At 31.7% G+C, this 27,907-nt stretch overlaps 2 long non-coding RNA genes across 3 annotated transcripts in view; one reads left to right on the top strand and one right to left on the bottom strand.

The window, feature by feature from the left end:
- LOC117111190 overlaps positions 1-27,907 on the top strand; it is a 116,464-nt gene that overhangs the window by 56,947 nt on the left and 31,610 nt on the right. The window contains exons 7-9 of the long non-coding RNA XR_004445835.1: positions 1,286-1,379; positions 7,088-7,168; positions 23,594-23,795. This is a non-coding gene — a long non-coding RNA (uncharacterized LOC117111190). The remainder of the gene's footprint in view (positions 1-1,285; positions 1,380-7,087; positions 7,169-23,593; positions 23,796-27,907) is intronic.
- Positions 1,533-27,374, bottom strand: LOC117111191. Of its 2 annotated transcripts, none has more exons than XR_004445837.1 (4): positions 27,240-27,374; positions 8,270-8,362; positions 6,637-8,074; positions 1,533-1,874 (listed from the first exon to the last, which is right to left on the bottom strand). It is a non-coding gene; the product is annotated as an uncharacterized LOC117111191 (long non-coding RNA). The 2 variants fall into 2 exon arrangements; XR_004445838.1 differs by lacking the exon at positions 1,533-1,874 and adding an exon at positions 5,489-6,583 and having other exon boundaries at positions 7,894-8,074.

The following is a 27,907-nucleotide window of genomic DNA, read 5'->3' as shown; positions in this document are numbered from 1 at the left end:
AGATTTAACGACCTTAGACTCACCCTGTCTCTTATACACATCTAGATGTGTATACATACAGTAGTACTACATACTTAAATAAGCCTTAGAAAAAATATCTGCTATTTGTATTACCAAAGCAAATAGGCCCAAAATGTTTCACCGAATAAACAAAATTTTGTATACCAATTATTTTGTCCCAGACATCTTTTTGTATTTTTTTATTTTAATTTATTTATTTAAATTATTTTTTTGGTGGGGGGATGGGGTTATAGAATCTAAATTTGTTTGCAATGGTATAATATTGAATATATATTGAATATTGAAAGGGAAAATATTGAAATGGGAAGGGAAAATATTGGAAGGGGAAGGAAAAAATGAAGGAGAACAAATAATTCATTAAACATAAAATATCAATTTTGTGCTGAAAATATTTTGTAGGTCAAGTTTATCATTAAACAATATTCAATATGAAAGTTAAAATTGATTGATAACTAGATTTTAAAAAAAGGTTGGGGGTGAGGAGAGAGAGAGAGTAGGCAATGAATACAATGGTATACATTTAGTTCTTAATCCCTTATCCCCTTCTTCAATTACTATTAAATAAGGAGGATTGTAGTTTGGATTGGTATTCCTGTATACCATTGCCTGATGTTTCAAAATACAACATACGTTTGACATGAGCATTTGACACGAAGGTCTTTTAATCTTTATCAAGGTATAGTGATTTTATGAAGACTGACACATGTACGTTCGTCAATCGCTGTGTATCTCATTAGCATTTTTTAAAATGTGAAGGCTACGTGTGTGGTATTCTTAGTATACTGCGATTTTCAATATCTCCACTTAATATTGGTAGAAAATCAAGTTTCTTGGAAGATAAAATACTTATTTATTTGTTTGCATTGATCGTTAAAGGTACGGATATTATTATGATACATTTATTTTCTTTATTCGCATGTATTTACGTGATATCATCATATACATCAGTCCTGTCAACAATTTTAAATACATCCTTTAAATTATTGCGAAGACTATATATTGTATTACCTGAAACAACAAATTTCTGCTCTGAAAGTCAAAAAAACTTCTTTATATACTGTATGGCTTTCACATTAACAGGCTTGTTCAGAGAAAATCTGTCACGAGATTATTCTGTTAAAGACATTTGGTGAATTTACTATAATGTTACAACTTGAATACTTAGTAAGGGGATTTTCAAACTTAGCCACCTTTGCCCTACATTTAACCAACTTTTGTTAATTACATTTCGTAATGACTAGAAATTCTTTCTCTTTTATTATAGGTTTACAGAGACAGGCCTATATTTTGACATGGTCACACAATGGGACATGGTCACACAATGGAGACAGTGAGAACAAGGTGAAGATCTAAACAAAGTAAATTTGCAGGTTTCCTTCATCTTCGTTTGTATGTATATTGTAATCGTACGCAATATTATTGCACATTATATATAAACCTTTATTTCATAATAGATTATAAAAAATAATTCAACTATATTCATACACAAAAAAATATCAATATTTAAAGAAGTATAATCGTGAAACAAGACCGCATCTTGTATAAAAATCGCAGGTTTCTTGCACATGTAGCATGAGCTAGTGATTTCTAAGATGGCTACCGCCGTTGCACGTCCATCTATTTTCCAGATTCGTTGTGTTGTCATGTTTCAGTGAACGCCAGTTAACAGTCATTTTTTGTGTGTATTTGACATGTCAGATTTAACGACCTTAGACTCACCCATATTTATGCTAATCAATTCTTAGCATCATCGTGATAGGCATCATATGAACCAGCATTTTCAAACGTGACCACAAATTCTAGGCAGATTATCGTAATAATGTCCACGGATTCCATGTGGAATTATATCCTTTCTGGTTTTTTTTAAATAAAAATGGTGGCATTTATATATTTTATTTTAAACAGTATAATAAATCTGTTATGTTTTTGTTGTGTTTAAGGCCCAGATTGTTTTTACACTCTAAAAATATTAACAGAATTTAAAAAAAATTTAAGCAATTTTTTTCCCTTGTTTTTCGCATAACTGCGATACTTTGCAGCATTCAAGATAACATGGTGTTAAATGATTATGCAAGTTTTATTTGTTATTGCTTGTCTTCTTATATAATATTTTTAACCTCTATGTAAACCCAATCAGTTGGCGGGAAAATGAATCCAAAGTGTACTGCACTTTTTAAAGGTCATAATTTATATCATTTTTGGTCATGATAAAATTTTCCCAGTAAGTTCAATTTCGGTCACAGAGCAAGATGGTGCTGATAAAAGGTAATGTTTATAGCAGAAAGGGGTAAAGCCAAATAGATCTTATGTAAACCTATTTTTAGTTCGCATACAGCATTGTTGGTTTACTTTTTTCATTTTTGGTCCCATATAGCATACAACCTGGTATGTAAACACTCTTCAAAGTTTTTCAATGTTTTAAATAAGTTATTGTTATGTTTATTATGTATACATCCCCCACTTTCAGAATCTGACATTAATGCTGACATTAACTATATTCAGTGTATATTTATTCTTAAGTTCTTCCCTCCTCTCTTCCATGCCATATAGTAAATTAAGAGTCATATAATTGTTTCAGTTATGGGAAAATCAACAACCCATGAGCATAATCAAGAAAGAAAAGCTTAAATTAGTACACCTGGTAGAGGTACCATTTAGCCTGTGACATTCTTTTTTTTTTATTGGCTCCTATTACGGTAAATTATTTTTATATCATCTAATTAAATAGATTTGATTAATATTTATATACCACAATATGCATCGGAAACTATTATTACTTATGTGTGTGTGCAATTTATTTATTTAGTTATTTAAATATAGAGAGGGTGATCCATCTATCGTAAAGCTGATCATTTGTGTCCCCACATCATTATTACCTCTAATGAGCAAAGAAAATGGCTATAGATACTGTTAATACAATTGCAGTGAAGTATAAATGCAACCTTAACGCAAGTATAATTTGTTTAGTACGGAGCAATTGTGATAAATTGTGGTTCTTGAATGATGGAAATTCAGCATGGTATACATGTAGGCCTACATTGAAGCAAGGTTAAAGATAAAAAAGATACATCTTGTGGTCTGTTAGGCTTCTTCTCGCCACGTGAATAATATGTTAACAACTTAAATGCTTCCCAAACATATTATGACGATGTATGATAGAAAACAAGAACGAATTTAATAACCGCAGAATCTGTTGGCGATGTAGTACGGCTCTCTTGTGGTTACATTACATATGTCGTTGAACCCTCCCCGGTCAACATATATTCTTGTTTTCCCGCCGAAATTATTAAACAAATGCGCATTAAGTGTGTTTAATACAACATGGCTCAGGCTTGTATCTGAAATGATGTTATAAGGGAATAGTGATAGTGAACTGCGCTAATGTTCAATTGATGTGTTTGTCGCTGTTTGTTACTGTTTTTTGCGAAGGCTATAGGACGAACGTTTGTGCAATTCAAAAACATCGGTCTCTGTCGTACGCACATGTACGTGCTTAATGTATCTTTCGTTTTTAGGTGGTTCGCTTGTCGTACGTCAGATTTTAGTGTATGTGATTAAATGGCAAGTTGATCATATTTTTTTTTTGTCGTAGGCTGCAGTTCACTCAATTTTGGTTTTCACCTTCAGTAGTGGTAATTCTTTTCAAACCTTGAACCCGGGTTGAAATAAGCAGTAACATTATGAGCGCAGTATGTGTAATAAAGTAATAATAATACGCATAATGTTATAGGAGTTCATCAAATCAAAAAATGTATGCCTATTATATCGACTAGTTTGGTAGGGATAATCATTATAGTTGGCTAGTTTAACAAGAGATGCCATAAACACAGACCATAAGCTACTACAGTATATATAACAATGATAAGGAAAGAATCAAATCCCAGAAGTAAAGACTTACGTTTCCAATTATGTTACTAACTTTTGGTAACAATTGGTAATCAACATTTTATCTGAAAGTTGTCCACACTATTAATTTTATGTGATAAATACCTTTGATTTGCTCATATATGGGTGTGATCTGACATCATCTTGCCCATATATGCATAATCAATCAATCAATTTGATTTCTAGTGTCCTATAAAAATTCTACTCATGCCATATTTATGACTAATAAATATATAAAAGGACAATATAATGTTACAATGTTAGATTTGGAGCTACAGCTTGGTTAAGCTGCTCGCTTTTCAATCTTCGGACAAGTTCTTTTTTCTCACAACCCAATTTTTTGTTGTGACGATAACTAGAGTAAAAGATACTGTTATTGTTTATTAAATGACTAAGCCTCAAACGCATTCAAATTGGTGTGCATGAGATTATGATTAATAATATTTGTAATATGATAATAGCAATGTGATATAACAAGTAATAACGATATCAATATTTTGATGATGATAACATGTTATTAGTATGATCTCAGCCTAAAGTATAAACAGTGTTCATGATTATACTTTAAAGTGTATATTGAAGGAATGTGATAGGCTAGGCACACAAACACTCGTTATTATCTATGTCTACGATTATGTAGAAATGTTTGATTACAAAAAATATGTAATATTGGGATAGATAAAGAAGAAAAATATATAAATGATTTGTATTACAATAAAGAGAAGGAGATGCATATATGTAAACAAACCTAGAAGATTAAATTGGATTTATTTTAAAAGCTGAGCATTTATTTCCAGTGAGGTCCTTCTGGTGGTGATTTGGGACTACACATGGAGCTTTAGACATGCTCATGGGCCATATTGCATCAAGACCCACTCAAGCCCAACATGGTGTGATAGTAAAATAGTAAAAATGTTTGTTTAACATTTTGTACATAAGCCACAAAACTTATTGAATACCACCTCGTACAAATTCGCGTTCAATCTCAGATAGGAATATTATGTGGAGTGTAAAATGATGAAGTTGCAATTGTGCAAATGGAATTTAATGCATCAAATAAACTGTTGTTATACAGATGATAATATGTATAACTATCTATGAAAATGCTATAAATATTTATACAAAAATTTAGATTTATACATTCTAGTTTAACAACAAAGATATATTATAGGCACCAAACAAAACTTAAACAAGTGTTGAAATTTACCGTAATCTATGGTAATTGCCCTTTAAGCTAAGCTTATGTTGCGACTTTAACTGACCTCAACTGACCTTTGGAAGCTAGGTAGCAACTGTGAGCGATCCTTGCCATCGGGAGCAACTGAAAATCGCCAGTTACTTTCAGTTGCCTGTGTTCTATTTTTTTTGCAAAAAAGTAAACTGACGAGCGATTAAATGGTCATGTGAGAGTATAAGCTTTGTAAGTCTAGATAGATAACTGTGCGCGTACTGCGCTCGCTAACGTTGTATTCAGTAATGGTAGCGTTGTATGGCTTCTGGTTGTAGACAATCTATAGTCAAAAGTGGCGTAAGCCCTCTACGCAACTAGTTCTAACTAGTTGGATGAAGTTGTGTGGTCGCAAGTAGACGGCAACTTGACCGCTAGCAGCAACTAGTTGAGGTCTTTTTTTATGCCAGTCGCAGAGGTGACATAAGCTTAGCTTTAAAGATTGTTAAAATAATATATATTGTTGATATATATATATATATTTTTTTTCATTGTTGATATATATATGTATATATATATTTATATAGACATCTTGATTTGTAAACATTAAAAACTTCCGTTTTCAGAACATAGTTGTTATTTCAAATTAAAAAAAATCCCTTGTGTTAAATTTTATAATAATGTGGGAATTATATTAGACACCTATTCTGTTTTTGTTAGGTTTTCATGTATTTTTTCTTTTTCTGTTCCTCTGCATAAAAACAATAGAAGGTTTAACAGTGTCCAATCCTTAACCATTATTGTATATTTATTCGTTCTTTCTTCTAAGAAGTACTTTTCAATACAAAAGATACTCTTTTATAATAGTAGTTTATATCTTCACTTGTTTTTTGTTTGTTTGTATGATCTGTTAGGTATTTTATTAGAGGTACTTTTTTACCCCACTACACATTATAATAAATAAAATAATTAGGCTATTTATGATTTTATGAAAGTTAAATCTAAGAGGCCAACACAGTCTGGCTTGAATTGTTCTCAGCGAACGAAACCAGACAAGACCGGCACGCCGTTAGTTCCCCAAGTGCTGTATTTATCCAATTAACTAAGTGTCGTTGAAATTTATAGATGACAAGTTTATTTCACAGTAAGCGTTAAGTTAATGCGATTAACTTCTTAGAATGTCAATCCAAAGTCGAGAATGTTAACATAAAAATGAGTTGTACGGTAGGTTGATTGATGTGCTTGGCTGAATATACCACAGTAGCCGGTGGTTCAAACTTTTCAACGTTAATTCTTAAAGAATTAAGAAACAGAATGAAAGAAAAAATATAATACAGTAATATAGGAAACACAAACTTATAGTTGTATATTTGCGATATAAAGTAGACAGCACCTCACTGAAAATATCACTTAAAATAGAATCATGCTACTGCAGTTTCCAATGTTGTTTTGGGGATAAGAAATTTATGTCCTTTAAAACATTCGTGTTTAGGTGTTCAATTTTCTTTTCTGTAAGTGAAATGAAAAATAAATGGTAAAAAAAGTTGTTTTTGCAAACTTACAACTAAAAATAAAAGCCATTAGCTCAGATCTTAAAAACATGTATTGGGTGGTAATACTTGGACTTATTGGTTGCACCCTCCATCCTGATTTATGCCTAATGATAAAGAAAAAAGTATTTTATTTAATATCTCAATGTACTTAGATTAATATATTTGATTCAAGTTCTTAAAGTAATTAGAACAAAGTATATTTGTATAAAACTAACAATGTTTAATGAGTGGTACTCAAATACATAAAGTTTACAATCAGCATTTCCTAAATTTTGTTGAATTTTGTTCATTCTACAATAAAGGTTTATTTTTGTCATTCAAAATTAATACAAATGTGTTACTTAAATAGTACCAATTTAAATATAGATTAAATTTATATGGATTTTTGTTTTATTAAATGCAAAATGTAAGCCATGAAAACCAAAACTAGTACAATAATAATAAATTTATCTGTTCGCAGTAGCTTGTCAATATGGTGCGTAACAAATACATCCATCTGGTTGATCTATTAAGTTATGCGAAATGGTTGCAGTCCAGCTCGGTAAGTTTGCCTTACATTAATGTATGTTTAATATAAGTTCAATTTATCGAGTATGCCATTTTAATGTAATTAATTAATTTTAGAAAATAATGTAATAAGATTAACACATTCTCGTAGCATGTGTATGATGTTCCTTAAGCGAGGAGGGTGTGTTCCATGTGAGTGCTGCCCAGAATCGTCTTGTGGTGATGAGAACTGAATGTGACTCAAAAGTGAGGAGGTGGCAACACACCGGAAAAGCATAATAACTGCAGAATGAAATACATCCACTTTCTCGCATAGTTGTCCACTGCGTAATTTACCGTTTCAATTTTCACTCAGGGACAAGTGATGTGTATCATCGAAATATAATATAATTTTTAAATATTTCAAGGATGCCATAACCGTGACTGAGGCGTATGATATAACATTTTGAATCTTAAACAAAAAATATGTAAAAGGAGAATTTAAATGATATTATTTATCATCTTCCTCATTCCATTCATCTTCAAAATTTCATGTAATAATTCTAATTTTGTTATTTATCATTAATTATGTCTTTTTCCTTTATATGATCACAGGTTGTATCTAGTTAAAAAGAATATATATTAATGTTTTCTGCCATATTTTAAATGACAGCTTTACAAACATTTTATAGATCTGACAACTATTCAATATTCACTGTCTTTAGAAATAAATTGTTAAAACGATTTAACATCGTTGAATTTATCTTAAAAGATCTTTACCCAAATTGTCAACTAAACCCCTTCTGGTGATTCCTTGTCTTTTGTAGAAGTACCGTTAACATGTTCTTGTTTCCGACAGTTCGGATGTTGTTTTCATGAGCTGAGTAGAGTCTTGTCCATTACACTTGCATAGGCCACAGATCACATACATCACGTAGCAGTCATTTATAGACATAGCCTTCTGCAGTAAAAAAAATTAAGGCAATTTTCTGAATTTATTAACCATTTTTAAAAATATACAAGAAATATTCAACCATAAAAACTAACAGAGTTAGTGATCACGTAGCTTGGCTTAATTTTTGTGGTATTTTTTGTTGTCCTTGCTGTGTATTGTCGTTAACATATTTTTTTTATGGTATATGATTTTAGAGAATACCTTCAGAATTCACGTACACAGGGTTGTCCTACGGTAAGAGTTCTAGAAAACTTTTTAATAACGTATCATATCGGTTACCTTTTCTGAAAGAAACTAAAATAATGCGACAATATTATTAAACCAGGGTCATGATTTTAATTACTTCCTCAATTTAATTTCATATCAGATTAAAATACATGTAACATGATCAGGTTTTTTTTTCGCCCGTAGATTGTTGGAACATATTGTGATCTTCTGTTTGTAGGTCATTTTGATTGTAATATAACGTTCATCGAAAATTTCTTATCATAATATCGCTGATATACATAGTACACAAGTGTTCCATGTTTGGCATGTGTAATAGTAAAACAAGCGTATGAATCATTAACACGCAGAGGCCCTCTGCTCGTTTTTGAGGGACACTTTGTCGATGATACGTTGACTGCGAATGACATATGCCTAGCAACCGTTTAATCGTATCATATTTTATTTATGCATTAACAAATCCGCAGCCTATACGTGTATATTCATATGAAGCAGTCATTGTATCATCATTAAGTATAATAAAATAAATGCCGCATGTCTTATTATAATTAAATTAATTTTCATAATTATTTTAATATGTTTCGTCCGTCCACTTTTTGTAATTATTTTAAAATATTTTTTCTGTTTTGTGTAATATGAAATATGTCATTATTATTACGTTAATATGTAATATGTCATTAGAACAGAACTTTTATTCGACTTTTAAGTACTCATGTAACTTTGTGATAACTACACAACATAGAAAGATTACTGTATATCAAAAACACATGTATGAAATGGTCAAATGTTGATGAAGGTATGTATTCTTAATAATAATAATAATAATAATAATATAAATTAATAATAATAATAATAATATGCATTAGCACTACCAGTATTATTTCATTTTATCAACAAATTTTCTTCATTAAAGCCTCCTACTGTATGATCAATTCATCATAATCACATCATTATACTTATTGCTGCCACCACCATTGGTGGTTGTAGGAGTGTTCACTCTGTAATATAGTTCCAATATCATTATCATAATTTTCATCATCATCATAATCTTCATCATCATGATCACCACCATCACCATTAGGCAGACCATCATCATCATCGTTATTGTCATCATCATCATCCTCATCATGTATCATTGTCATCATAACATCATCATCGTCATCATCTTCATCATCATCATTGTCATTGTTATTGTCATCATCATCATTATTCTAGTCATCATAAATTTTATTATCATTTAGCTGTCATTATTAATAGCATCATCATCCTTAATTACCATCATCATTATCAAAATTATCATCATCATCATTATAGTAATACAATAAATTTCATGCTCATTATTATCATTCATATGACTATCATCATCATTATATGAGCCAGTACTTTGGCCGCTTTTTAAGCATAGGTTTTCTTTTAAACTGGAAAATGTGATTCTTAAGACTAGTTGTGCTTGTGTTGGAAATAGCATTATTTCTTAACAAATGTCAGTAGAGAGAAATCAATGAGTTGTCAACTTGTATCAATCTATTTGAACTTGCACCTAGATAACACCATTAAGAAATCAAAGGATAGAAATCCATCAATCCAAACCCTTTATAACCATTTACAGAATCCATTTATTAACCAAAAATTTGCATATGCAAATTACTTTTTGCGAAAAGTATCATATTCACTTTATTTTGCAATTTTTAACGTGCACATCGATTCTTTAAATAACCATCTTTCTATAAAGAGAATATACATTTACAATACCAGAAAGAACATTTGCAAATTAGCCCGTCGTATTGCGCATTCAACTCTTGAACACAAAGCCGCCCGCACTAGTACCAAATCATCTGTGCCCCGGGGAGTGTTAATCAATCTTTTAGGATTGTGAAAAAGGCATGACAATCACATTGAAATGTGTATAGGTTGGATTTGCTAGTATCACCCCTTCTCCCTTGAATTTGTTTTCGTGGGACAGCCTTTATTTATATTAAAAGCTTAATTTTGTTTGAATAAAGTAAAGATTACCAGACTTGTCCTATAAAACTACTTAAAGTTTAAAATTGATGGTGATTTTGTGGAGATAGTTTGCATTCATCCTTACTGTTAATCATTTGGGTTTGGGATTCTGATTTTAATTGGGTGCAGTTTTAGTTTACTTCTTTATTGATGTCACAGCCTTTGAGAGCAGATATTAGTTTTAATTGACCTAAGGGTTAAAGGGCGTAAGGCTCACAGACTAGAGTTAGCGATACATTCATTCTCAAAGGTTTAGGAAAGCATTAGTCGATAGTCTTTAAGAGGAAATTACTTTGACAAATTGTCTCTCACCCCTGCTAAGATTTTCCTTGATGAGAATGATGGGCTGTAGGTTGTGTAAATTCAGCTTGACCCGTCCTTGATTCAGTACCTTATTGGTGTACATAGCTAAATTGTCTTGTTTCACCTTGTTTAGTGGTTACAACATTTAAAGTTTAAGAAACCTAACTGCAAACATATGTTTAACAGTTTATATAAAATGAATGGATGTCATCGTCTAAATGGCATATGTAATATCTTTGTCAATTAAATCTACAGCCAGCGTCTTTTGATGCGATGTGCAGGTGGAGAAAAAAAAGAAACAAAATTACCCTCAAATTTATTTCTAATTTTATAAAGTCATGAAAAAAACCCATGTTATTTAAAGTGACTATCAAATCAACGGGCGACATACGTCGTTAAGGTAAACAACATATTTTGTGGGAATGTGTGATAAATATCTGGATTCTAATGAGGCAGTACTATAAAATCTTTTTGTTGTCTGCTAAATTTCTCTAAACCTATTCTATAGCCTAAAGCCTTGTCCTGACTATCAAATTTTATTAGACAAAAACATGTGACATGCCTAAATATGGTCATGATGACATCACATCATTACTATATATAGGCACATCTTGACTATATATGGGCATACAATAGTTTTTTGTTAACTAAAATTTGCTAGTCAGTACAAGGCTTTACGCTTGCTTTCAGCCACGTACTGTATTGTTATGTGCCACTTGTACAAAGTGGATGTTGGAATATGAAAAAAATATTTTGACGAAATTGTAGCAATAAACTTTTCACAATACAAGCTTAATTGTAGGGTGAGAATAAAGGCTTTATTTTTTTAATGATGAAACAGTAAATTTTATATATTTTATTTTTTTATTTATTTTATTTTTTTATTATACTTTATAATATGGAAACTTTTAATATGATTATTATCTAATCATTAATACTAGTTAAAATCTGATAAAAATAAGGTAAAATATCATATAAATATAGTTCATATAAACATATAAATTATTAATAATTATATGGATTATATTAATAAAAAAATTTATATCATAGCTGAATACCAAAAATACAAATAAACACAGTAAAAATTTAAAATTTACAAAAGGTACAGTAAAAAAGACATATCGTATTATAAATTCATAATTATGAATTTTGATATAAATAAATCAATTGTTAAAATGAGTGGTGTTGTTGCCTCATGTCACTGTCATCAGTTAACATTTTTGAACATTCACTCAATTTTATACATCATCAGGCCTCTTTTTCTGAGGGCCTAATTTGAATATTTCTCTGTCCCACTGCAGGTCACGCAGTCCATTTGCCAACTCCATATCCGCCGGCTGTCACGCGGATGAAAGAGTCAAAACTTGTCCTCGTCAAAAAGGCGCTCATGTCAACCCAATTATGGGATTACCACTGACAATCGACTTGACTATAAATGTTATCAAACTTGGGAGTAATCCCAGTAAATTTTTAAAAATGTTGGGGGCAAAGGGGTCGAACCTTGGTATTTTTAACTTGATAGCCATTCACTGAATTCTGCCTCCAGTCTCCACGTCTTCGTTATGTCCACTTCTGACATCATAAATCATGAAATCATTATTTATGTCCTGCCCAGGTTGGAGTTGATGTACATTTGGAATTATAATTAGATTCAGGAGAAAGTTTTTGGAAAAATTGAGTGTGCGTGAGTGGAAAGTTGATGAGGGTTGTTAAGCCTTGAATCACCTAGTTAACAATAGAAAAATTGGTATGGAGTTGATCGCCTTTGTTAAGACCGGGTAGAACACTTTAAGGGTTAAGGCCTTTAAATACAAAAGCATTGAGTTACGATAAACGGTACTAAAGATCAAGGATGAGCATACAGTATAATGTCCATCATGATTTCGTAGAGTCCTGTTCAAAGTTAACTCGACATGGCAGCCACACAATGGCACTGACCTTTTTCAGCCTTGAATGCGTTATTGGTAACGAAGGCTTCAAGGGCTCACAGGCTGAAAATGGGGCTCTAAATCTACACGCCGTCAAGTTGTTTTTGACATGAAACGCCCCGGTAATATCTCGCTTGTCAAATCGTATCATTTCAGACAAAGAACATTTTTCGTCAGTCAATATAGACGCAGCAATTGATTCATGGGAAGTTTGCGTGTCTTGCAATGGAATTTGGAACTGGTCAGCCTGTTTTAAATCCTTCATGTAACCTTAGATATATTTGGATTTGTTGGGGTATGTTTTTCATTATTGAATCATGCACGACTATTACCTCCACAAGCGAGAAGATAATAACTGGACCGTGTTACCGTGCCATCCATCAACCTCCTAACAAAACATTCACTCACCTATTAGTAACTGCAGTAAATATAATTAACACATATTACGTACATTTTGTACTATGGCTTTTTTATGAGTTAAATATTAGGTGGTTGACCTAGCCTTAAAAACCTAATAGCTACTGTATAGTACCTCGATATTGTGCCTATAAAGCTATTCCAAGGAAAATACATTGCCTTGACTAAAGTTTATATTTGGGTTCAACAATGAAGTTATTATATAAAAAAAGTTTTTATGGATTCAAATTTCAGATCCTGTTGTATACAAGCAAATTTATGATCAAATGCGTGTAAATATGTACGTATGCGGTCAACTATGATAACATATTTTTGCACAACTTGAAATCTAAGATCTACTTTTGAATTTCAAGCATGCTACTTGTGGGTCTTTGCGATTTAAAATGATTTGATTTTAGGTTACCCTATAAAAAATATTCAAATAAAGAACCAGGTTGTTATTGTATAATTTAACTCACAAATACGATATTTGATAGTCACATTTTACAAATGTACGCTTTTGATTCATGTCTTTACACAGATGTGACACTGCCAAGATGTTCATTTGTGCGTAGCAACTTATTTTTGTCCCAAGCAAGTGATCATGAAACGGAAGATGTTACGTGCCTAGTTAGCGAAAGTGAAGCGTATGAGAACTGAAGTGTCCAAAACCCATGCTAAAGTCTGTGCTTTCACTCACAGTAAAACTGACAAGCACCGTGAATGACTAACAAACAAAATTTAAAAAGATGGATAAGTTTAACAACTTAATTTAGTGTTAAGAGTGGCCCGGTATGGATACGTATTTTGTCTTCGTTGTTTTGACTGAGTAATTCGCTTATCTCATACACGTATAACCATATTGAGGACGGCTGTCCAAACATAATTTTCCATTTTGATAGGAAATTAGTATTCGCCGTTTACCACATAGATCTGACCAGTATGTAGGACTTTACTTGGCATGCGTCCTACATACGATTGGCGGAGATTTGTGACAAGAACGAACTTGCGTCCATCAAGCCTTTTATGTAGGTTTAGCGTATTAAATCACCTCATGACCAAATGGCTTTTCGGTCCCCTGGACTAACATTTTAAAATTTATTGACCATACCAAAACGTCAACTCATAAAACCTGTTTTGCATCCAAGCGGCTGTCGAGGACACATGAATCACTTTGACGCCAATTAAAGCGTATTTCATTACTGAATGTTAGAAGAAAACAGCAAAAGAATCCATTAATGGCAAACAAATCTGATAGTCTTTGGACCTTCTCGGATTCAAGGTGTTCTCAAATTGTTTATTTTACCAATGTTAGGTAAACAATTTAAAAAATACAATCTGCGTTGTTAAAATTTTCAAGAAAATGAGTCGTGTGTAACACGAACGATAATTTTTTAAAATTGCAATTTTTTAATAAGAAAGATTAAGAAACCATTAAATTATTAATTAACTCCAGATGGTATAGTGGAAAAAGTAGAAAATACCAAAATTATACTGTTGCTGAACTTAAACTTTAATTGTTGTTTGTACTTGGCCCTTGTGTCGTACCATGGTTTATTCTATAGCTATTCTGGTCCACATACGCACTTTGTCAAAAGTAAAATGTTATCCATAATTCATTGATATTAAGTTACTTGATAGTTTTATTAGAAATATTCCACCTTGAGACCAAAATATTGCCAGGTGTTAGTTAATGCTAACTCTAGTTCCTAACTCATATTTAATAATTTGATATCATAATTTCATTAAAGGGACAACTGGTTTTGAAGGCCTAAAATGTTTTGTGCAAACAGATATGGTTAACACATTAAAGGAAAACTTGTATACTCTGCACGAAGTTCCATGATAGATGGTTGAACGGTAAGGCACAATAGAAGTAACATGGTCATCCTATCATGTATAATTCCAGTCCCAAATTATGTTGCACCCCTTCCCTCTATGTCGCTGGAAGTTTTTTGATTTTTCAGATTTATCTGAATTATTTTTTAGAGACATTTTGGCAGTTTCTAGAAAATTTAGATAAGTTGGTAATCATACAAATATATCCACTTCCTGCATACGTTTTGTAACCAAATTTTGAAAAAGTTACATACTTACATCCTGTTTAATATTAATATTATATTACTTTAAATTTGAATTTTTTAGTTTTATGTATAATATAATACGGCTACTGTTGCCAGTGCACATTTAGTTTTCGCAAATCTAATTGTACTCAACATAAAGCTTGATTTCATGACATTTATTGTCATCGGTGTCTTTAACAATTTGCGGTTTCACACTCCGTGCATTGCAATTCGCGTCTTCATTAATTCCACAGAGGTGGTAGAAACCCAGGGAGAATTAGATTACGATTAACATTCCATGCTGCCGTTCGATTGGTCAGTTCGTTTGATATTTTTTGCCGCCAACTAACATGCTGGCATCTAATGAGGGCATCTGGAATACATTTTTGCCGACCATGGAAACATGTTAGGGTTTACGAAGAAAATGTCTAATCGGATTGTTTTCCTTGGGAAGCATAATTTTACGGGAAAGGCGCTACGTAAGTGCTGATCTGATTGATTGATTTTATTTTAATTATTTTGTTATTAACACCGTGTTGTAATGAGATATCGCCGTATGTTTTACGGCTAGTTGTAACCTTCTAGTACATCTCTAGCTTTGGGTTCTGACCAGTTTATGAGGCATTTTTTACCCTCTTCTCTGACTCACAGCCAATTAAGTACGCGCACAGGGTCTCGCTTTTACGATCTGGGTAATTTCATACAATCAACATGAACAAAGCGTAAGAGGTATTGACAAGCAAATGATGAAAGTGTGAGTAGTACAAATGAATAAGGAGAGCAGGCAGAAGAATGAGTAAGTGAGTGAGTGAGAATAAAAGACAAAGTAAGCGATTGTGGAAATTAATGGTAAGATTCAATGCAATATATATCATTGAATGATCGGTAAAAGAAGCTAGATAGATGCTATTTGTTGCCATTATATTGATGGATGGATGGATGATAGATAGATGCATAGATGGATGGATGCCCGAATGCATGGATTTAAATGGATGGCTACATTAAAAAGACCTGACAGGTTACTGCTACTAGCACACATGTGAAAAGATAGAGGAGAGAAAAAAAAAAATGATATTTCATTGAACCACCGATCAACTTTTGATAGATTTAGCGTACAAGGTTTTCTTCTTTGTTTTTGTTTTTTGTTTTTTTGGTAGATTTTTCCCAAACACGTATTTAACATGGGATCCTATTATAAAATGTAGATATGTGATTTGTATTTTTTTTTTTTTTTTTTTTTTTTTGAAGTTCATCAAATTGTAATTTCTTTGCAGCAATGAGATAAAGTTATTTATTTCCCTGGTGATTAGGGTACATATGCCGCAACTACCTGCGCTAACTACAACGCGTGAATAACTGTAGTAACATACACTCAAGAGCAATCTCGAGAGTCCCAACAGGCAACATTCTTTGTTGTGTGCAATACAACATAAATAAATGATTACATAGAAATGTGTATGTAAGTATACGCCCTTTAGAAATGGAGTATGTGGGTAGGCTACTGTTCACAATACTTGTGATTCAAATGCCATTTTTTTCTATTGTAATGTATTTTGCTTGTTTTGTGTTTTCTGTTTGGTAGGCTTATTTCTATATGTAAACTCAATAAAATTTTCAACTTTTGTTGCATTTTGAGTGTTTTAAACCGAATAAATAAATAAATAAATAAATAAATAAAAATAAAAAAAATAATGAGTATGTAGAGCATCTCATTTTTATGTTTTGTCTTGTGAAAGGATTTGCTACGTATCTTTTGTTGAAAGAAGCTTACGAAATTGATTACACATTTGATACGTCTTTTTTTTTAAACCAAGCTAGAGAAATTGATTGACTCTAGGAATAAGTAATATTAAACTGGGCTCCATCGTAAAATAGTTGTATTTTTTTTCGGTTGGGATAAAAACTGACATTTTATAATGTGACCTATATAACTTTGCGCATTTTCTTCCAAGAGTGCTCAGCTGTGCTGCATCAATTAAGACATCTGCTTGACATGTCCTGACTCATTTGAGGAGGAAGGTTAGCTGGGTGGAAGGCCTACCTACCAGCTTCTGCAAATGACCAGGCCGACGATTTTGGGTTCAAAGGGAAGGCATGGTCATGGCGACGACGTTCTAGATTTACAACTACCTGTTAGTTTTGAAGGACTGGGTAACAGTATGTCTCTCGGGAGCACTCAATGGGGTTCCAGCCTGAATAATTTAAATCGTAGGCTCAGCCATATACAACAAGGAGGGGTGCATATGTTTCTCCAATTATGCCTGTAAGGACTTCCCCCAGTTCAGGATGTGTTTGTAAGAAAATCACCCAATTGTTAATTGATGCAGAACTCCTTTTCTGACAATATTATAATGGTATCTTACAAACTCATATCAGATGATCTGAGTACAAAAGCAATCTAATATTCATCATGATGCCTGATTTTAACACAAAAAAGTTAATATAATGTACAGTACTTAGCTAAATTAATGCTTTATGATGAAAATTAGCGCCCTCTATAGTCTCTATTATAGCTTGAAAAGTTTTGACTGATCAAGATAATACAGTAGTCCAGACCATAGTACAGTATAATACCTCCATGTATAGTCTAGTATAGACTAAAACCCTTTGTTAGAAAAGTGTCAAAAGCACATTATTCGACATGACTAATTTTACTATTACTGTTAATAATAATGATATTAATTAATTAATATTAATGTTAATAAACATATTAATAAATAAACATATTAATTAATGTCATCATAAATATATATATTTAATGTTTTTATTTATTACATGCATTTTCCTACATTTCATATTTTGTCTTAATCCATGTTCACACTATCAAATTCCATGTGACAAATTTGTGTAAATTGCCTTATATGGACTTGATGATGTCATACCATCCAAATAAGGGAATGATGATGTCATACCATGCCCATATATAAGCAAATCACATGTATTTGTCATAAAATTTGATAGTGTGAAAAGAGCTTTGTCAATTTAATTATAATTTATTTTTCATTTTTTTTCTTCTATGATTTGTCAATTTAATTTTAATATGTTACTTATGCTTTGAACTACTGACCCAATGTTTTTACCACTTAGCACAGTATGATATTTAATTACTGGAATTTATCAGAATTAGAATTTAAAATTCTTCACTTTCATAATTAAATGTTAAATGCAACAAGTGATTACAATCAGTGTGTCCATGTGATGAGCCCTCTAAATACCTCATTAGATTCTGCTGTTTTCAAACTTAGGAGTGAGTTTAAATATTATTATTAATTTTGAAACGAGTAGAATTTATCTTCAAAAAGATAAAAATAATATGTGACTACAGTTTGATTGATTTTTTAATACAAACGTAGTAAACTAAGTAATAATAGTAACAATACTAACTTGACCTTATACAAACAGGTTTTGACCTTTTTCACGAGTACACATTATGTAACACTTAAAATTATACAAGTGTCCATACATTTATTATAATAATTCTTGTACAAGGCATCCATATTTGTCCAATTAATTACACAAAACATCGTCTCATGTGTCAGAGATGTTTTTGATTTTTTTATCCTGTTTCCGCGAATCTGACAAAATGTCAATTGATTTCTGCATGGGAGTGATGAAAGTAGGTGCGGGGGAAATTGGATCTGGCAGGGGTCAAGACAAAGGTACCCCTCCAGAGGAAAAGACTTAAGTTTATTCTAACCATACTTTGAACTTAATTTAATTTTACGTGTTTCTCGCATCTTGAGAAAGAACTTGTAACAGGTGCCTAAATGAGAATTTCTCGTCCATTCAACAATACATGCTTTTCAGTGAGAATTAGGTGAAAAGAATTTATGAGCAAAAAAAAAAAAATTCACAAGAATTTGTGGTCAGAAAGATCATGGATGGTGTTTATCTTCTAAATTAAGTAATATTGACGAAATGCAACATTGTGCTTCAAATCAAATTGATTCATCCTATTTCATATAACATAAAAGTACATTTGCAAGTCTGATAAACAATATAGGATATTGAAAAATTCTCTCTTACGTTGGTTATTCAGTCAGAGTATGGTACAGTATAAACAAATGAAAACATCTTTGCTCCGAAAGACACTATTTTCTAAATTGTTTGCGGACCTTTGTTTTTTAAAAATTTATTTTCAATGGTATGAGCAACCAATGGCATGTATGATTACAGCTTAGTTAAAAAAAAAAAATCTTCCTTTCTATATCATGACACAGAAAAGATTGTATCATTTAAACGGTCATCTGAAGGGTATTGTTTTATTTAACAGGACTGTGATTGCTATAATTATAATAGGCCTAATAATGGTAATATACGGTAGCATAGTTTAAATCAAAGAATGCTGGACAAAAACACACCAAACTAAAATAACTTAACACATCAAACAAAACTAAACTTATATGACATCATTTGCCACATTTAGTTCTATTAATTTCACTCAGTTAATTATTTCTACTTTCTGCTGACTATACAATTTGTGATTATCAGTTAAAACTATTAATAATTAGTTTTACATACAATGTATTGATGTCAGTCCAACCGAATTGCTTGAGCGTTATCTAATTATGCACTTTAACCTCCCTCACACGAAAACCGTGCCTTTGTTCACGCATAAGAGGTTCAACTCATTATCACAGCGAAGTTCACTATTTTATCTACTGTGATTAAACGTTTCCAGCATTCAGCGTTTCAGTAGCGTAAGGGGCCACTTGGGAAACCGCAAGGCAATGAAGAAAGACTAGCTGATATAAGGTCATGAATCGTGATAATGAAAACATGGCCAATGGTTGCTCAATTCTTCTGTGGCTTAAATCTATCAGGTGTAATGTTGATGTATAATAGAGTGTAATTTATTGTATTTTATTAATTAGGAAGTTAACAAAAGAAACATGCCGTAAACATATACCGTATACTCTATAAACATTTTAACATTTATAAAGAACTTATAAATGATAATGTTAGTTTTATAGAAGAGGTAGTGTCTTTACCCCCTACCCTTGTCCCCTCATCCCCTCTTCACTGGCTTACCTGCTTCAAGTCTATCAAAAGTGGCACACCAGATGATAGTAAGAAAGGCCCTTGACCATCATCCCTGGAGTTAATGTGCAGGCTGGGTGGCCAAGTAGGTCCACATTTTTTTAACTGATGTAAGTTGCTAGCTTACCTTCATTAGTCACTGTCATTTCCAAATAAGTCTGCTTCCTACACCGCTAATTATTATGTCAGTTTTTCCCACTTAACTATCTGTCCTCTTTTTATTTACTGCTCGTTTAACTTGATATCTATCACTTAATGTATCTGCCTCTTCATGCCTCCAGTCTTTCTATCCCATTTATCTCTGTCCATCCAGCCAGCTTGTTTCATACCCCTTCATTTAGGGTAGTATATCTCCTATAAATCCACAATAACTTGTGCCTGTACCAGGACAGACTCCTTACAACTTCACATTGGATTGGGCTTCTTATTGTACAAGTATTTTTTTCAAGAATTGTTTTAGGTACTTCATTACAATTACAATACCAATCATCATCATTCATTTTCGTGGGCTAAAATCATTTGTATTCATTGGAAGCCTCCAACGTCTACAGTTTGTGGAATTGTCAATAAGTTTTAGATGGGTCATATAAGCTATAAAGCTCACAACTGACCCAAAAACATCAAGCAAGTATCAAGCAAGTTATAACTTCCTTTTAGATGGTGTTTTTTTTTTGACAAATACTTTAGATGGTGGTTTTCCTTACACATATCCTTTGATCATCCTACCTTCCTTTTTTCCTTTAAATCTTTCACATCACCTGCCCTTGTTTATCTCTAGACTTACCTGTCCTTCGAATTCGATGACATCTATATTTTACCCTATTCAGACGTCAGTATATTTTAAGACGTTTATGTTTTCGTAGATCTCAACGATAATTCATACTCAACAGAGAAACAAGTAAGCCTATAACTAGTAATTATATTATGCATCATTGTGACAGCTGTACTAAATCTTGAATGTACAACAAAATTATTATATTATGTAATAAATTGATCTAGAACATATATAATTTTTAAAGACCTACAGTATAGTTAAATAATGACCTATAGAAAAAATAAAAATATTAGTTTGATGGGCTTCCTATTTACAAGCTCCTTGGGAATTTATTGGAGGTCCTTTTTATTCTATTGTATACATTTATTTAAGTATACATTATTTTATTATTTAATATCTGTTGTTCTTGTTTGTTTTTACTGTATATTGATGAAATTGATGACACTTTTCAAGAAACTCATAAAATACATAAACTTTATAATTATGCCTCATAAATACATGTTATTGTTTTAAATTAAATATGAAATGTGATTTCATTTACATAGGTTACACTATGGTATTTGACTTTATCAATATATTTATATAATTTTTAGTGGATATACATTACATTATATGGGTGATACTTAACAACTTTCAACTAGGGCGGGTCAGCTTTGCGCCAAATGTTGAAACAGTACTCAAAAACATTGACTAATAGCCTGAAGTACCCAACATTTTCTACTGTATATCATATAATACTTAATTCATGCATAATGTTTCTTGTACCAGCACAAACAATATGAAACGAAAGGTATAGAAATAAAACAAGAAAATATGAAAAGAGATCGAAATGGAAGCTTCTGTATTCTGTGGGGGTGACATAGGTATATAGTAAACTCTTTGATAAGTGCAATTGTATTATATGTTGAAGCTTGCGGTACACCACGTAGGTAGAACTGTTGTAGTTGAGAAAGTCTTTCTCAACTACAACAGTTCTTTTCAGAACTACCTACGTGGTGTACCGCAAGCTTCAACATATATGTTATTACTTCGCCATGCAAACCTTCAAACAATACTTTGCATTTGTATTGATATCTAAATATTATTATTATTATTATTATTGTTATTATTATTATTATTGTTATTATCATTATTACTATTATTATTGTTGTTATTATTATTATTATTATTATTATTATTATTATTATTATTATTATTATTATTATTATTATGTGAAATAATAACACTGCACCCCTATCAACAATTAAATAGAAATAATTAACTTTAATTGTATTGTTTATGGTATGTTTAAAAAATGTATTGTTATAAATTATAGCTTTTGTTTGGCCCCTAATACACAGCATCACTTTAAAACTTGTTTTGACATGTACATATTCCCATACCAGATATATTTCACAGAAACAGAATGATATTTTGACAGTGTGTAAGCCAAAATCTTAAAAAAGTCATATGAATTAATTTTTTAGTTAGTAGAATATTTTTCCAAAAAATTTATTTAAGATTATTTCTGATAAATAAAATATGAACAAATTGTATTTGAATTAATGTATTAGATGTTTGTTGATATTGCATTTTTATTTTAATGAAGTTTAATAAGATATTTGATCTTTGTTACTCAAGTTCAAAAGTGTGACACAGAACTTATTCCAATAAGCCATCAGGTTTGAGTCAAAGCCATTTATATAATATAATGGCAAATGATGTGAGCTTGTATACACTCAAACAGATCAATTTGTTCATGTCCAAATATCATTAGGCACAACCGTATCAGATGTCAGAACTAAGATATTTGCTGGAATATAAATCAAGTAAGTGTAGCTGAAATAGGCCTGATCCCCCTATAGACTTGACTTGTCTTCTACAAAATGCTAACTGATTTAACACCTAAGTGCTTACGAAGGCCACTGCCCCAGCCCAGATTTTTTTTCTAGGACTTCTGTCGTTGTAGCAACCACCTGCTCTAACTTAAACACTCAAGTTATGCGGGGATAGTACATGACGGGAGTGATTGGCCGAATGTGGCCTTTCCTGATTAACAACCGAAAAAACAGCGGTTTCTGCGATAATTGATAATGCAAGATATGGTTCTTTCATGGCATCACCAAAAGCGTAGGTGAAGGCCACACAAATCGGAAGAGTAAATTGCTAGATGTTTTATGTCTTTTAAGAAGTGATTCTATGCTTAAAGATGGAAAAGGCTTTTAACTTAAATACTACTGTTTATTCCATGAATAAGAAAGATTTAAAGTGGAAGGTGCAAAGCAAGCAACGTACTCGTTCTTGTTAAGATTGTTTGTCTGAAAAATTCTATCTAATGTGGAAACTTATTAAGAAATATCATTGTTGTAAAATTGGCAATATGCAATTTAGATTAAAAACCTTACATTCAAAATTGTAATTTTAATTGTTTACAACCCTTTGGAGATTAACCCTTAAGGGAAACATAGCAAAATTATCAGGATTCTTTTTTTCTTATTATTTTTCTTATTAGACTACATTCATTTATTACATTGTCATCTATAAATGAAATTAGTTTTTTTTTTTCTGGGCTGATAAAAAAGTGAAATTCAGATTAGAAAAATAAATGTTCCATAAAAAAATTTAAATTAAAATTTAAAAAAATGTATTTTAGTAACTTTTGTATGGCAAAACACCTCCATTAATGATACATGGAGATTATAAATACAAAATGTAATGCAAAAATAATGTTTACTTAAAATAGACAATAATTAATATGAAACTTGATTTAAATTAGCAAGTAATTAGTTATTTAACTTATTGTTCTTTATAGCTTTTTTAAAAAAGAATTTTCCATCTGCTAATGCATTTTTAAGCCTGGCACTCACTTCGCATGACGGTCGTCGGCCGAAGTGATTCTATGAAGAATGCAACACAATTACAAAGATCAGTTTAGAATACCACCGACAATCAGCAGACGGCATTGCGTCGTCTGGCGTTCACAGGAAGCGGAGTTAGATTCATCGTACTACGTAGTAAGTGCCCGGTTTTAGATGTAAGAATTTACATTGCATACATATCGTCGATCACATCACGAACTAACACAATCAAAGTAGATTGTGTTAGTTCCTGAAATCACAGTAGCGCGTCAAAACGAGCGTGTATTGGTTGTCAAGCAATTTTGTATTCTTTACCACACAAAAAGTCCGTAACAACAACTGCGCGTACTTTGACGTGCTTTTGTGAGCGACGATATAAAGGTTTAACTTCATTACTGTATATAAAATTAGTTAAGTTACTTAATTTTGTGTAAAACCTTTTTAAATAGAATTTTTTTTTAAACAGATATTTTAAAATGTTCATGAATTTACATTGCATACGTATAAAGGTTTAACTTCACTATTCAAAATTAATTAAGTAACGTATTGTTATTTATTTCTTTTTTAAAAAGAATGTCCATCTATTGGTGTATCTTTAGATGTAAGTTATTTAAAAAAATTTCAAGAATTTACATTGCATACATATAAATGTTTAACTTCATTATATAACATTAGTTAAGTAAAGGATTGTTGTTTATTGCTTCTTTAAAATTTCCATCTGTTAATGTACCTTTAGAAGTAATTGAAATTTTCATAAGTTTATATTGCATAGGCCTACCGTACATTATATAAATGTTTAAAACTTTATTATAACCATTATTTATTAATAATTGAACAGAAAACAAATTTTGCAGCCTAGAAATTGCAAATTTTTAACACTAATTTAGGATGAAAGAAAATGATGATTATTATTGTTACATGCAATGAACAATTACATAAATGTAGTAATTAGAATGTTAAAGCTTAATAAAGATAAGAGATGGCTCATTTCAAATGTGATTATAATAAATATGACAACAATTAAAATTCATCCAGAGTTTTCAATCAATGTAAAATAAACCCTCAATAAACTATTAAAAGTACAAAGCTAACACAAATTTCAATTATAAACAATGAAAAAAACCGAATCCCACCTCCCTGAGGGTGCTACAAATTTAACTAATTCTCACAGATGTGACATTTGACATGGTTCATTACTGCTAACTGGCTCTCCGACAGCGATACTTTTTCTTGAGCCAGTGAATTTTATCAGCGGGTAAAATGCAGAATAAATCTTCATTTACAAGCTGTCGATGTTGCTTACATTTTAGTTCCTCTCTTAAAGGTTTCTCGACCCTTGGCACCTTCAAGATTATAAAAGATTGTTTTATTAGCATTTTGGATTTGGTTTTGATTCCTGTAGGGAGAGGATTCTGGTATGCTGTCCGAATTAGATCTTCGCAATCCTCACTGGGTCGTTAATATTGGGCTAGCGGTGATATTTCAAATTATTTTCATCTTTCTCCGTTAAAAGTCTTTAAAGTGTGATAATCAAATAACAATCAATGACAACTTGCGGATTTTATAGTACTACTAACAATTGTTTTATTTTTACAACATGTAATCTTTAAATAGTTGTTTATACTTTCTTAATTGAATCAATATACTGTGGATATGTTTTTCTTAGAAGGAAATTAACCAGTCGACCAATTTAATCAATCTATCAATTTAAAGAGCTTTTAAGGCAAAAAATCCATCATTTAAAAGTTCAGTATGTAGGTAGGTCTATTAAGTTTGTTTGTTTGAATACTATAAGCCCCATAATTTAAGATTCCTAAATTTTTACGTTTTCTATGAAGCATCAATAAAATAAATGGTGGTAGAGATTGTGATGGTTGGCTTACAACTGTTGTAAAACCACATTTTACACAGTTAGGCTAGCCTACATATTATGTTAGATGAGATAAGATAAGATTTTTTGGTTCTCTCTTTTATAACAGAGGAACACTCCCGCGTAGGAGAGGTTCGACCCGTACAAAAGTTACAAAACAACAACTGACAATATATAAAAATGAATTATTATGTTAGATTGGTGTTATTTCAGCGAATATTTACTGTATACAAAATATGTTTTGACATTCAAGTTAGCTTTTTGTTCATATATTTCAGTGTCCTAAATGAGAAAACAGACCAAATGCATAAATCTTTTTTATAAATAATTAATACAATTATGTATTAATCTGTATTCAGAAAGTGGTTTTAGATCTCTCAATTTAAACTAGATGGCGTGGTTTCCATTCTAGTTTTTAATTGAATCGCCTCCCCGATCGCCTCTAGGAAAATGGACACATTGATTTGTTGATTTTTATTGGCTAGTCACTACAATTTCCTTGGCCGAGTCGTCTGAACAGGGCTGTGGATATGCTCTGTTTATTGATAATTTCCTACGATAATACTAAGATACAAATACGTAGTTACGTTAGCTCACTTTGGTAATCATGTTTGTAACATGATACTAATCAAATGTTCTTTCACGTGCTGACATTGTGGATTAGACTTTTCAGTGAACACTGCAACTAGAATGAAATCAAGTTTTAGCCACCCTATCTGTCATTCTTAGATGTGTCTCGGAACCTTCCTGATGGTGTTCATTGCAAAGTAAATTGTTTAGGTCACTTTACAATTTCCCAGTTCAACAGAAGTCCTTTTCTGAGAATGCGTTTTGATCAGTATCATGGTTTTATGTTTTTGATGAAAGACGGATTCAAGGTTGGCTGTCCTGTGTGATTTCTATGACTAGTTAGCTCCTAAGTTTTTGTATCAATGTGTTGACAACATCATTTATAAAAGGCGAAAATATTGATTCAATACTGACCACTGCAGAGTATTCAAACTAACATATCAACACTTTCACTATCAGTGTAGAGGTCTTTTAGGGGGGGGGGAGGGGTGCACAAAGGTGGAGCTGGAGGGACTCAATGATTAAGTGAGGGGGGGGGGGGGGGTGCACAAAGGTGGAGCTGGAGGGACTCAATGATTAAGTGAGGGAGGGGGAGAGGCTAGGTCCCAAAAATAAAGGGATATGTGGTGATCTTTAACTACTTCAGCTTGATTTTTTTTGCTTCAGACATTTTCGATTGGGGGGAGACTGGGGCGCTAGCATTTTTAAGGAGGGCGTGTTCCCCCTGCGCACCCCTACATACTCTATGCCACACTATATCAGTGAATATTCTTGAAGAAGATTTAGTCTGAGTTGCAATGTCACTAAGAACCAGTGTATTAGTAAATATGCATTGGTCAAGGATGCAAAATTTTCCCAAGTCAAACAGCTTTTAAAATTTTTCTTATTAACTGTAATGAATGACTTGATAGCCATTTTCTAGAGTAATTATTTTGTAATTATTCAAATCAAGTTATTAACAAAAAATTAATTTAAGACTGACTAAATCCAGTTCAAAACTATCTCAGCACTTCTTCTTATATCAAAATGCACTTGTTTTTATTGAATCTTCTTAAGGAATCTGTGATATAATTGTAAAGCTGTTAATAGTGATTAGATCCTTCTGTGGAGAAATTAGTGAAATTCTAGTAAAAATTGATTGAAAATCAGTGACAACGTACCTGTAAAATCACAGTCAAATTCACTGTCAACTCGTTCAGTATCCCTTTATTGAAATGTCTATTCCAATGTAACCATGTGTCGTCGAATAGATTGTGACCTGTGACCGATTCTTAACCTCCAGGTTACAAACGGTAGGCTCATACAACAAGGTCTCATGTGTTTTAATCATCTATAGGTTAACTATGGGAGATATAATGGGTTAAAAATGTCCCGTTCATATATTTTTTTTATTTAAAAAACACAAAAGAATAAACCTTGTACTGCGAACAAAATTCTGATTTTATCATATGATTTAGCCGAAGCAAACATTAATGTGTACAGTGAGAATTATGAAGGGATTTAAAGGTAATAACAAAGAATTATTATGTAAGGGATAGAGTTTCCCCATTGTGTGTCTTAATTTACAAAACAATCTTGCCTCAGACGGTAATAATGTAAATTCAGTTACAATTTATAATGAACTTCAGATCAAACGAAATGACCAAATTTAACGAGACAAATGCAATCAGAATATGCATGTTAGTTAGGTCGGTTGACCTTCATTCTGATCAGGTTTTTAATGACCCACATTTTTTTTTCTAATAATACCAACAATTTTAGAAATCATCTATGTTATTCTTATTATTTTCATTTATTTGTAATTGCTTCATGGTATAGATTGCATATT

This window comes from Anneissia japonica, unplaced genomic scaffold, assembly GCF_011630105.1.
Source record: "Anneissia japonica isolate Jap-2015-1 unplaced genomic scaffold, ASM1163010v1 scaffold288008_len1385354_cov213, whole genome shotgun sequence".
Taxonomy (NCBI): domain Eukaryota; kingdom Metazoa; phylum Echinodermata; class Crinoidea; order Comatulida; family Comatulidae; genus Anneissia; species Anneissia japonica.
The sequence above is the reverse complement of the archived record's forward strand: the minus strand, read 5'-3'. Positions and strand labels throughout refer to the sequence as shown.